The sequence below is a fragment of the Suricata suricatta genome, chromosome 8 (assembly GCF_006229205.1).
Source record: "Suricata suricatta isolate VVHF042 chromosome 8, meerkat_22Aug2017_6uvM2_HiC, whole genome shotgun sequence".
In the NCBI taxonomy this organism is placed as follows: domain Eukaryota; kingdom Metazoa; phylum Chordata; class Mammalia; order Carnivora; family Herpestidae; genus Suricata; species Suricata suricatta.
Window position 1 is genome coordinate 56,667,445 of NC_043707.1, and position 13,553 is coordinate 56,680,997.

Consider the following 13,553-nt stretch of genomic DNA (forward strand, 5'->3'; position numbering starts at 1 on the left):
ATAATTACTTTGATGGCATTCTAATTGGTTTTTTATATTTATCTACAGAAGTGAAAAGTGATCCTTTTCTTCCTCCCCCCCCAGATTTATTGAGATATAATGTTGTGTAAATGTAAGGTGCACACATGATAATTTGATATATATTGCCAAATGATTACTACAGGAGGGTTGGTTAACATCTCCATGACCTCACATAATTACCATTTCTTTTAGGTGATGAGAACATTTCAGATCTACTCTCTTAGCCACTTTCAAGAATATAATACAGTAAGTATTGTTAACTGTTGTCACCTTGATGTTCATTAGATCCCCAGAACTTACTCGTCTTGTAACTGGAAATTTGTATCCTTTGCCCAACATCTCCCCAGTTCCCATACCCCCTGGGAACCACCATTCTACTCTCTATCTTTTTCAAAGCCAAGTTAGATCATGTCACTCCCCTGGTTATGTTTCTACTTTGGTTTCCCAGCTGCCATGGAATAAAATCCAAAGTCCTGAATGACTAAATTGCCCAATGTTGTGTTAACCCTGAGTATCCACTGCTGCAGACTTCTATTACAGTCTCTCTCACTGCACTTCTCTCACAGTGGCCTCCCTGCTGTTGTTGGAACACAGCAAGCTCTTTCCTACCTCCAGGGCTTGGTCCTTTCCAAAAACTCTTTCCTAAGATTTTTAAAGCCTTGTTCTCTCATTTTAGTCAGGTTCCTGCTCCTTAGAAAGACTTTCTTGAGCCCGCCTATCAAATATCGCAGCTGTGTCTTATATCCTGACCCTCTAGTTCTATTTTCTCAAAGTGCTGATCACTGTCTGACACTGGGTGCTTGATGCCTCTCTCATCCCTTAGAATGTAGCACCAGCAAAGCACATATAGTCCACCTTCTTTACTCTTATCTCCTCTATATTAGGAGAGTTTCTGCACATAGTAGGTTCTCAGTACATTTTTGTTGAGGTTATTTGGGTTTGCATTCAATTACGTTAATCAATGTCTTTAAATAGTCAGTGCTCATCACCAAGATTTTTATTTTTATTTGTATTTTTATCACTTGAATTGTATCATCAATTCTTTTTTTTTTCAAGAAGAGGGCTTGGCAGCAATATTTTCCAAGTTCTTTTACATAAGAATGTCTTCTGTTGCTTTCATAGTAAAACAATAAATTTGTTTATGTGGAATATTCAGTTCACAAAATTTTTCCGTTAAAATTCTGTGTTGTCCTCTGGAATTCAGTTATGCATAAGAGAAATTTCAGGACAGCTCAACTTTTGTTCTTTCATAGGTAACCTTTTGTTTCTGCCTGAGTGCTAATACTTCATTTTGGATCATTTTTTCATTGCTTTTCTTGGGTTCATGAAATTAGTCCTTTTATTCATAGACTTGAACAATATTTCATTTTAGGGAGATTTTTTAAATTTTTTTTTGTGAGAACTCTTAGGGTCTACTTGCAGTGTATTTCAAGTATAAATTACAGAATTATTTACTGTAATCCTATGCTGTACATTAGATCCCCAGAACTTGTTCATCTCTTACCTGAAAATTTGTACCCTTTGACCAATATGTCCCATTTCCATTTCCTCTTAAGCCCCAACCCCTGCAACCAACTCTTTTACTCACTGTTTCTATGAACTTAACATTTTTTAGAATCCACATATAAATGATGCCATATATTATTTGTCTTTCTCTGTCTGACTTATTTCACTTAGTATAATGTCCCCCAATTTCATCTATGTTCTTACAAATATCTGAACTTCCTTTTTTTCTATGGCTGGATAATATTCCATGTACATAGATAGAGGTATGCGTTTATATGATAGATACAGATATAGATATATCCCAAAGTTTTCATTCATATGTTGATGGTTACTTTGGTTGTTTCCTTATCATAACTATTGTGAATAATGCTACATTGAACGTGAAAGTGCAGATACCTCTTCAAGACAGTGATTTCATTTCCTTTGAGTGTATACCAAAAGTGGGATTTCTGGATCAGATAATAGTTCTATTTTTAATTTTTTGATGAATCTACATTGTTTTTTTTTATAATGACTACAAAGCTTACATTTCTACCAGCAGTGCACAAAGATTCTTTTTTTTAACCAAAACCTTGCCAATATTTATTATCTCTTGTTTATTTTATCATAAACTTCTAAAAGTTATGAAGTATCTGATATCTGATTGTGCTTTTAATTTTCATTTCCCAGATGATTAGTAATGATGAACATCTTTTTATAAACATGTTGATCATTGGTATATCTTTGGGAAACATTCTGTTAGGGTCTTTGACCATTTTTTAATTGGGTTGTTTGTATTTTTGCTATTAATATATTACTGTTGCTTATATATTTTGGATATTAACCCCTTATGGATATATAGTTTGCAAATATTTTCCCCATTCCACAAGTTTCATTTTAATTTAGTTGTAGCTTTCTTGGCTTTGCAGGAACTTTGCAGTTTGATATATTTTTTGCTTTTGTTACCCTTTGGTATCATATCTAAAAAGGCTGATGTCATGGGGCTTAGCACCTATGTTTTCTTCTAGAATATTTATGGTTTCAGATTTTATGTTTAAGTCTTTAATCCATTTTGAGTTGATTTTCATATATAGTTTAAGAAAAGTCTCCAATTTCATTCTTGCATGTGGATATTCAGTTTTTCCACTACCATTTATTGGAGAGTCAGGTTTTTTTTCCCCATTGTGTATACTTCTTTTTCTTTTCTTTTCTTTTTTTTTTTTTTGCATTTATTTATTTTTGAGAAACAGAGAGAGACAGAGCACAGAGCAGAGCAGTCAGCACAGAGCCCAATGCGGGGCTTGAATCCATGAACTGTGAGATCATGATCTGAGCCAAAGTTGGACGCTCAACCGACTGAGCCACCCAAGTGCACCCCATTGTGTATTCTTGATGCCTTTTATAAATAATTGATTATATACACATATGAGTTTATCACTTGTCTTTCTATTTTGTTTCATTTTCTTTGTGTCTATTTTTATGCCAGTACCACACTATTTTGATTACTAATGCTTTATAAAAATATAGTTTGAAATAAAAAGTGTGATGCCTCCAGTTTGCTTTTCTTGCTCAATATTGCTTTGGTTATTTGTAGTCTTTTGTCATTCTATACAATTTTTAGAATTTTTTTCCATTTCCGTGAAAAATGGCATTGAAATTTTGATAGAGACTGCACTGAACCTGTAGACCACTCTGGATAGTATGGACATTTTAATAATATTAATTAATCTAATCCATGAACATGGGCAATATTTCCATTTATTTTTGTCTTCTTCAGTTTCTTTCATCAATGTCTTACAATTTTTGGTGTATGGATTTTTACTCCCTTGGTTAAAATTATTCCTGAGTATTTCACTCTTTTTGAGCTACTTAAAGTGGGATTGCTTTTTTCAGGTAGTTCATTGTGAGTACAAAGAAACACAACTGACTCTTGTATTTTGATTCTGTATACTGCAACTTTATGAATTTGTTTATTTTTTATAACAGCTTTTTGGTGTAGTCTTTAGGGCTTTTTATATATAAGATCATGTTATCTGAAAACAATTTTACTTCTTTCATTCAAATTTGATGCCTTTTTTTACTTTTGTTTAATTTCTCTAGCTAGATATACAGTATTATGTTGAATATAAATGAGAAAGGTATACGCTAATCTTACAGGAAAAGCTTTCAGCTTTTCAATATTGAATATGATAATGGTTGGGTTTTATCATATACAGCCTTCATTAGGTTGAAGTACATTTTCTTGGTATCTAATTTATTGGGATTTTTTTCTAATCCTGAAAGTATGTTGAATTTTGTCAAATGCTTTATCTATATCTATTGAGATGGTCATATGGTTTTTCTTCTTTATTTTGTTATATAGTGTGTCACATTTAATTATTTGTTCATTTTGAACCATTCTTGCATCTCAAGAAGAAATCCCATTTGATCATGGCATGTGATCCTTTTAATGTGCTGTTGAATGTGGTTTCCTAATATTTTGTAGAATATTTTTGCATCTATATTTAACAAGAATATTAGCCTGTAATTTTCTTTTCTTGTAGTGTCCTTGTTTGGCTTTGGTATCAAGGTAGTGCTGGCCTCATAAAGTAAGTCTGGAAATGTTTCCTCTTATTCAGTGTTTTGAAAGAACTTGAGAAGGATTAGTATTAATTTGTCTTTTGTTGTTTGGTAGAGTCTAGCAGTGAAGACATCTGGTCTTGGGCTTTTTGTTTTGGGGAGAGTTTCCTGTCAGACAAGGGACAGATTTTTGATTACTGATTAAATTTCATTATTCTTTATGATGCAGAATTTAGTAGATTATATGTTTGCAGGAATTTATCCATTTCTTCTAGGTTATCCAATTTGTTGACATATAATTGTTCATAGTAGTTTCTCATAATCCTTTGTATTTCTGTGGTATCAGCTGTAACCTTTAGTTAGAAAAATAGAGAGAGGAAAAAGAAGTGAAGAAAAATGAGTGAAAAAAGAAAGTGAAAGACAAAAAGAGTAAGTGAAAAAAGAGTGAAGGCACAAATAAAATCAGAACTGTTTTTTCTTGTTTAATACTTAGTTATTGCCTACTCAGTTTTTCAGATCTTGCCAGGGTGTACTCATTATTCTCAGGCTTGGTAACTAATCTGTCTTCTATAGGACTTCTTCTTTTATAATTTTATTCTTTTTAAAAAATTCTATTTAGAAAACCAGTGTTTCAGTTTTTGCAGTGTCAATTCTGTTTCTTTTGTCTCCATGTGAACTTTAACTTATTTAATTTTAGAATTCCTTTTCAATTTGTCATTTTTATTAATTTCACGTGCATTCTTTGTCAAAATTAACTTCCTCTTATTAATCACAGTATCTCTTTGATACAGTCATGTTATTTGCCTTTCAATGGACTGAATATTTTCTAGAATAATTTTTATATCCCATTGGTTACAATTTTCAAAAATATGTCTTTATTTGGAATAGGATAGTGTTTAGGATAATGTTCCTTTCCTATTCTGCTACAAAAACTTTTATAAGGCTTTCCTTTTTTTTTATATACAGAAAGATATGTCCACAAAAATTAGGTTTACTATTTGTTCAACGTAAGTTTGACTTTAGACTCTCTTGCTGTGTCCTTGTGCTAGAAGGTTTTGTTTTGTTTTGTTTTGTTTTTGCCTTTTTTCTTTTACAACTGCAGTAAGAGGATAGACAGGTCTTTTTATGTCTAACTCATTGGCTAATTCCTATCATGGATTTTTCTAGGTAGTTCTACTACCTGGAGGTGGAATTATTTCCTTTGCTAAATATAGAGCTTCTTGTTTATGTTCTAACTTCATATAGAATAGCAGTTCCTCACATAACTGTTATATGTAAATAATACACCCAATATAGATGTTTTGGACAATAATACATTTGCCCCAGCTCTTCTCATTTGAGTAAATAGCAGTTACTTAAGCTCACATTCTGGGAGTTGTCATTAATTCTTCTCTTTACTTCACACTCAATCTACTTTCCTCTTCATTTATTTTGCCAGTGCTTTTGGCCTTCTTTCTGTTTCTTAACCTGGCTAAGGCTATTCCTTACAACCTCAGGGATGGAATGCTAATGTCTTGCCACAAAAGAAGGTTTTAAGAAATGTAGTTAAGATATCGCAAGCAGCGCAATCTGAAAGACAAGATTTGGGAAGAAAGGTCACTTCTTTATTATTTAATATCCATTAACTTACATGGTTATACATAAGAGATAGTAATTAGCTAGCCAATTTACTGTTATCACATACAGCAATTTCTAAACCAATGAAGGGATAAGACTATGAAACCATATGGTATGCATATTGCAAGGTAACCTGTTTCATTCTTTTGAGTTGCTATTACTGCTTTTGACACAGCTACAGGAAATAAAAAGGCTACTGGAATGCAGACCAGGAAGAAGTATTCCCACAAGGCTTTGCAAAATGAAATCTACAATCCCTGAGTAAAAACAGATTTCTAAAAAATAAGCTTTCTATCCTTTACAGCTGAATGATTCTGTTAAAAAAATGAAATAAATTCATGCATTTGACTACACTTTGTAGTTGTTTTTTAAAAAAAAAAGTTAGAGAAAAAGAATATTGGCACTGAAATTATAATGCAGGACCTGAATTTAGTGGGAAGAACAGTATGACAACATAATGTGGTGTGGGCATTCAGTATCGAAGTATTTTATTATATTATACTTGAAGTACACCATACCAGCTTTCTTCTCATCATAAAGGAGTAAAATTTCTAGTTACTTGGTTTTCTATTGCCGTGTAACAAACTGCCCTAAGATGTAATGTATATTTGTGTATAGTTCTGACGGTCAGGAATTGAGCCATGATACAGTACAGAAAGAATATCATTGTCCTGTATGATTGCTGGAGTTAAATTATCCAAGGTGGCTTCTCTGGTTTTATATCTTACCTTCAGCTAGAAAAGCTTTAAATGGTTGCATTAACTGGGAAAGTTCAACTAGATCCAAGGCTCTGTGCTGGCTATCATCTGGGTCTCTTGGTTCATCTCTATGTAGTTTCAATTTCTCCCCCTTTCCACATGGGCTCTCTATGATCCATGTTGACTATCCAAGAGAGTGGCGGAACCTCAGGGTACGTGCAAAAGCAGATCCTATAGTGCCTAAGGCTTAGGCTTGAAAATGGCACAGTGACATTTTCACTGCATTCTATTGGTTAAAGCAACTGAAAAATCATAGGGTACAGATTTAAAGGTAGGGGATGGATGTCAGGGGGTATGATTTTCTTTTTTCTTTCTTTTTTTTTTAGTATCATCTAAGTAATCATCTTTCACAATTAACCCCTGCCCCAATAACTCACAATCAATGCACAACCAAAATAAACTCTCCTAAGATGCCCGAAGACTCATTCAATTATGTCATCATGTTCAGTCTTTTAATCCAAGATTGTGTCATCTAAAGCAGATGCAGGTGTGAATAAAAGATCTTTGACATAGCTTTTCTTACTTTGAAGACTTACTAATTAAAGCGACAAGTTATCTGTCCTTCATATTTTGGGGATGGTAAAATTCACTCCCATTTAAAGGAAGAGTTAAATAAAACTAAACTTATAAGTAGAACTACGACTATAGTGGATGCTAAAGATGCCCCTTTGAGATCTTTTATTGAGCGTAGTGCCTCTTTCTTCAATGTCTATGAATGTTAATTCACAGCTCTCCACATTATCAGGCTGGCACCTCTGAGTAGTAAAATATGTATCAGAACCAGTGGATCCCATTGTCATGTATTTGGGGGAATTTGTTCCTCCTGTCTTTCAATAATAAACTTTATGGTTTTAGGATCAGTTCCTAGAAAAGGGACACTTTTACCAGGAGACACAGTAAGAGAGTCACTACACTTAGAACCATGACTTTAACATGTTGACTTTGATCTCCTGATGCCAACAGAATAAAATAAATAAAAAGGAATTATTATTGTCGGGAATAATTAAACCTGATCATCATAGGGTGGTAGGACTGCTTCAAAATATGGGGATAGAGAAGAATACATTTGAGATTCACATGATCCATTTGGCATCTGTTCCTACTTTTAATTGTTAACAGATGAAGATAGCAACTGAGATCTGATAAGAGTGTGGTAATCAGGGTCTCAGATACCATAGGAGGGAAGGGGGTCTGTGTCACTATAGTAGATGCTGTTAGTGTTTATTGCAGATCCTGCTTCCCTTATTTCTCCTTCTCCTTTGAGTGTCACATTCTTAGGCTCTACTTTTAGGGTAAACAAACTTAAAGGCAGACAAGTCTTGGGTATAGTCCCAGTTTTACCAGTTATTAGTTGGGTAATTTTGTATAATTCACTAGCTCAACCTAACCCTGCTTTCTCCTCAATTTCAGAATTAATTTTCTCATAAAGTTTTGGTAAAGATTAAAGGAATTGATGAAAATAATTTTGTTGGCATAATGGTACAGTTGTAAGAATGGCAGACAGAATAGTTATTAAAACGTTTCACCTAATATTGTCATCACATTTTTCTTCTTCCCTGGCGTACCTTGAGCCATGACTTTTTAGGAGGTTATACATCAAACATTAATTTCCACATAGACTTGTTTCTATAAGGAAATGTGCTAAAACTGATTATCTTTCTATACCCAATCAAAATACTACTCAACAAATGGAAACTGCATGGATGTATTCTTGGAAAATATAATTATGTTGTTGTTCTGTTTCTTTCATCAGGCTATAAGCTTCCTTTGTGAAGGACTGTATACTATTGACAGTTTTTTTTCTGTAGGCTGAAATAAAATGCTTCAGATATGTCATAGTTAGCTTTTGTATTTGCATTTTCACATATATCTTTCTAGGCATATATTTCTATATGGATGGAGATTCTACAAGTTAACTTGCTTATTGATATGATTACCTCTTACATTGTTTTATCATAATTTTAGCTATCTGAGCTTGAATCAGTCTGCCACATATCAATGTTAAAGAAGATTCATATTTTTAAATCTCAACTGCTCATTATTTTCAGAACCTAGACAGTAATGATTTGACGTGTGTCTCATTTGAAACATTACTCTTAAGTAACTTTTGAACATAAATGACCTTGTAGATCACTCTGAAGTCAAGTTAAATATTAAAGATTGAAATCTTTAGCTGAATAATAGAAACATGACATTACTCTTCAGCTCATACCTATCACAAGGCAGAATTAGACAAACTTTTATAGTAATTAATTTAGGCTCTTCTCTCACCTTCCAGTATAACCAAAAGTTTTTTGAAAGAAATCTTGCAGTTATAGTATGCTGAGTGAATCACAAGTTATTAAAACTGCCAACTAGAAATTCAGCAGTTTATATAGAATAGTCAGTTTTTCCCAGTGTCTAAGCCAATTCTTGGGAGTGTCATTAGATTCTTTTGGAAGCTGTAATAGACTTAATACTAAATCATCACCTCACTGCAACAAATGGTATTTGCTGTGGAAGTTTTTAAGAATGAGATCAAAAAAGTCTCAACATTTATTTGTAAAAGAGTAGCATATAAACCAGAAGAAATTGCTCAGTGGTTAATATTTATTAATTAAATATAATGTACAATGTTACAAAATATGATATTTGTAATTCATTTGGTGAATAAATGCATATGAATATAATTAAATGAAATTTATGTATTATAAACTAAATATATATATATATTGACAATTTGCAGATACTGGAACAATCAAAATAAGATTGGATGAATTATTAGAAAGCATTTGGAATCTTATAAATGGAAAGAAAAAGATAAACTTGATAGAAAATGGCCAAGCATATGAATAGTTATACAGAGTAAAGTAAAAGGGCAACAAACAAAAACATGTTTCAGTTGTTAGCGAAATATAAATTAGAATAAAGTAACACAATATTTTTGCAAGTTGTTTTGTAAACATTGAAATCAAAAGGACAAATAATCTTTAAAACTAGATATTTTTTTAGAAAAATGGGTACTTACATGCTGATAGAATATGAATTGCTTTGTTCTTTGGGAAAGCAAATTGGCAATAACTATCAAAATTAAAATCATTAGACTTATGATTTCTGTCTAGAAGCAATTTTTCTAGACTTATAATACAGAGGTCTTGCTGGGGCTCAGATTGTGTTACAGAGCTTCTGAGCAGCTGGAATTTGTGAGGTAGAAAGGAGAGATCTGCAATAGAACCTCCAAAAATCTGTCCCATGTGTGAATCCTGTACCAGATATTGTGATGCCACAAATGTTGGAATTAACAGAGAAGGACCTTAAAACAGCTATTGAAAATATGCTTGTGTATTTAAAAGAAATATGGATATACTGAGTGGAAACATAAGGAATATCAGTAAAGAAATGAAATCTATGGAAAGAACCAAAAGGTAATTCTGGAACTGAAAAATAATAGTATCTGAAATTTAAAAACATGAATGGGTAAAACAACTGTTGGACTTTGCAAAAAAATGAAACCAAAACTAAAACAGTGACTTTGAAGAGAATTTAGTAAAAACTGACCAAAGTAAAGCTTGCTAAGAACAGAAAAAATAGACTTTAAAAAATGGAAAGCCTCCATGGCCTGGCACAATATCTGGTGGTCTGAGTTAGGTGCAGTTGGAGTTCCAGAAGAAGAGGTAGAAATGACCTAGAGTAAGTATCAATTACTTACAACAAGAAGACTTATCTGGAAAATTGGTTGTATTGTATTTATCTTCTAGAGAAACAGGGAGATAAAATGTCTCTCAGCTGTGTGGAAAGGAAAATAGTTTGTGAAACCAGATTCCACTTTCACATACACCAAGGACATATATCATATAAAATACTTATGGTTTTAAAATATCCTATCCTAGGGCACCTGGGTGGCTCAGTCAGTCAAGCATCTAACTCTTGATTTCAGCCCAGGTCATGATCTCACGGTTCATGAGTTCAAGCCTTATGTCAGGCTCTGTACTGACAGGCGGAGCCCCTCCCCCACTCACTTGTGCTTTCTATCTCTTTATCTCTCTCTCTCAAAATAAGTAAGCTTTAAAAATTTGAAAAATATAAACTGCACATTTTATTTCTTTGTATTATTACATATGTTTCCATTGTCTTCTCAGAGAAACTTTTTGTTTCAAAACACAGTTCTAAGTATTGAAAGAAGGCAGTATTTGGTAAATCAACATGTTTTCATCAATTGTATTATTGAAATAAAATTTGTTAAAATATTACTCTAACTTTCCATAAGGATCAATAATAATAAGAAATCAGTAATCTGGTAGATGAAACAATTGCAGATGGACATTAATACAGGATTTTTGGAAAGGTTGAAAAAATGGCTATAGTGAGGTAGGTAAAAGCCATGAGCCCTCTGGAGGTAATTAGCTCTAAATTTTTAAGTCCAGCATACCTGGATTATTTACTTGCTTTATGAAGGGTTCATTATTCAGTTGGTCAAAAAGAGGAAAGATATACTGAAAATGATAAACAAAGTTAAATGTAGGAAACAGACCCCAGTCTAAATTCTCACTTCCATTAAAAAATAAGTAAGTTATTATAAATCCACTAGAGAAACATCAACATATATTTAAGTAAGAACTCCTGTTAAAAATATTACTTCAAATCTTTAAATCATTTGATACCTTAATTATCCAGTTTTTTAGGAGAAAATCATCGTATCTGTATAGGCAAATGACATTCCTCCCCATTCTGCAACAGTTCAAACTGTTGACAACAAATGAATTCTCACAAGAAAGAAAACCCAATCCACTTTTAAGTCTCAAAAGCATATATTCAAATAAATGAATTTTTGAATTCAACTGTCAGTTCAACTCTCTCAATTGCTGCTTTTAGCTTGTCTGGGAGTGTGTTAACTGTGCTGTTTATTTTCCTGTGAAGGACAAGCTAAATATTCAAACTACTATCATTTCCCAGAAATAAAAGAATATGAAATCGTGAACGATGAATAAGTCTAAATACAGTAAACTTTAGGACAGAAACATTTGCTCTCCTCAAATAAAGATGGTAAATGTGGTAGAATATGTATCTATGGAACAACAGTTCTTTCAAAGTTTGCACACGTCCCTCTCTCTACTTTTATGAATAGTTTCATTCATTTCAGTGTGACCTGTTTGTATGTGTGCATGTGTGTGTGAGTTCTGGAAAGCCAGTCTGTTCTACCCAAGTCCAGCTGCATGTAGCAAATGTTTTGAGATGTCTAAATTTGTATAATTCCATTCAGCACTTTGTAATGAAATAATTCAGCCCAATGTGTGAAAACAGGAATAGAGGGGAAAAAAGCAAATGAATCATGATAGGAATTCTATTCAAACTAAAATATAAAATAATATAAAATGGCATATATTAAGATTAAGATGTTTTATTCTCATTTTAATGAAAAATATAAAATTTCACACTGCAACACTTCAGACAAGAATGTCTATTAGGAAGTGAGCTGATAAACCAGATATTTTGCAGCTCACGTATTCTATTATGAGCCTAAAGCCCATGTCTATACAACTTAATTTACACTGTGATGCATTAGCTACCCTATGAAACTTTTAAATGACATTTTAATTTTAAGATTATATCAAAAAGCAAACTATATAAGATTACCCTAGAAAATAAACAGGATTATTGTTTAAACGTTAGCTATTTTAAGTTTCTGTTACTTAAATGACAACAGCAATATTAAAAACTAAAACCTATAAACAAGACATTTTTCTAACTTAAGTATCAAAATTTTGATAATTTAAGTATCAAAAAATTGAAGCTTAAATGGACTAAGAAGTCCACAGTTCTAGTCATGACTGCTACTTATAAATGTGGTGGCCCTTGGTAAGGTACTCCTGAGAGTTGGATTTCAACTTTTCGTTATAAATTGAAGTTATAAAGTTATAAGACTACGTTATTTCAAGATTCTTTCTTCTATGCTTTTTATGATTTATGATTTATTCCTAATCATTTTAAGGAAAATATACAAAACAGTTTTTAGAAAATAAACCTTCAAAATAAACATTCAGCATCCTGATTATTTGGATAAATCATGCATACAATATTTTAACCAGATTTTATTTTTTACAAAATCTGATAAAAAATTTTATTTTTCCAGTGTTCCAAATTATTATTTTTTTAAATTTTTTAATGTTATTTATTTATTTTTTTGAGAGACAGACAGAGACAGCATGATCAGGGGAGGGACAGAGAGAGAGGGAGATACAGAATCGGAAGCAGGCTCCAGGCTCTGAGCTAGCTGTCAGCACAGAGCCTGACACGGGGCTCGAACCCTCGAATGTGAGATCATGACCTGAGCCGAAGCCAGACACTTAACCGACTGAGCCACCCAGGCGCCCCCCAAATTATTTAATAGAGTTTCTGTCCTTCTGTCTGTGCTTAACTTGGAAGCTCCTTTGAAAAAGCAGGATAACAAAGTTAATTGAATAAGGTAAATTAGAAAATGCATATAGCATTACAGTTTGATGCTCTAACATAGCTTTATGAAATTTACACACTCATCATATCTGTGTAGGTGTGGTTCGATTTGTAGGTGCCAAATGATATGGGGAATGTCTAAGATATAACTCGTTAAAACTCATTCAAAAGGAAGAGAAATTTGGATCAGAGGAGATGCCTTCATTTTTTTTTTTACATGAATCCTCAGTAAGAAATACATTTTATATTAATAATAGAGTATACATATATTCTGTGGGTGTTTATGTTTGTGTGTGTGCCTATCTCTCTATTATGGAGTAGCTTATTCCGTTAGTTCTATGTTTCACTTTTTTAAAACATATTTTTTAAAGTAGTTTATTGTCAAATTGGTTTCCATACAACACCCATAAGTGCCCTCCTTCCTCACCACCACCTCTTTTCCCCCCTCCTCCTTCCCCTTCAACCCTCAGTTCATTCTCAGCATTCAATAGTCTCTCAAGTTTTGCATCTCTCTCTCTCCCCAACTCTCTTTCCCTCTTCCCCTCCCTCTGGTCCTCCATTAGGTTTCTCCTGTTTTCCTGTTAAACCTATGAGTGCAAACATATGGTATCTGTCCTTCTCTGCCTGGCTTACTTCACTCAGCATGACACCCTCGAGGTCCATCCACTTTCCTACAAATGGCCA

The 13,553-nt window shown here is 33.0% G+C and overlaps 1 long non-coding RNA gene across 1 annotated transcript; it reads left to right on the forward strand.

Annotated features, from left to right (window-relative positions):
* Positions 1–212: 212 nt before the first annotated feature.
* Positions 213–5,944, forward strand: LOC115299821. Its single transcript, XR_003912352.1, has 3 exons — positions 213–267; positions 4,050–4,094; positions 5,858–5,944. It is a non-coding gene; the product is annotated as an uncharacterized LOC115299821 (long non-coding RNA).
* Positions 5,945–13,553: the final 7,609 nt, after the last annotated feature.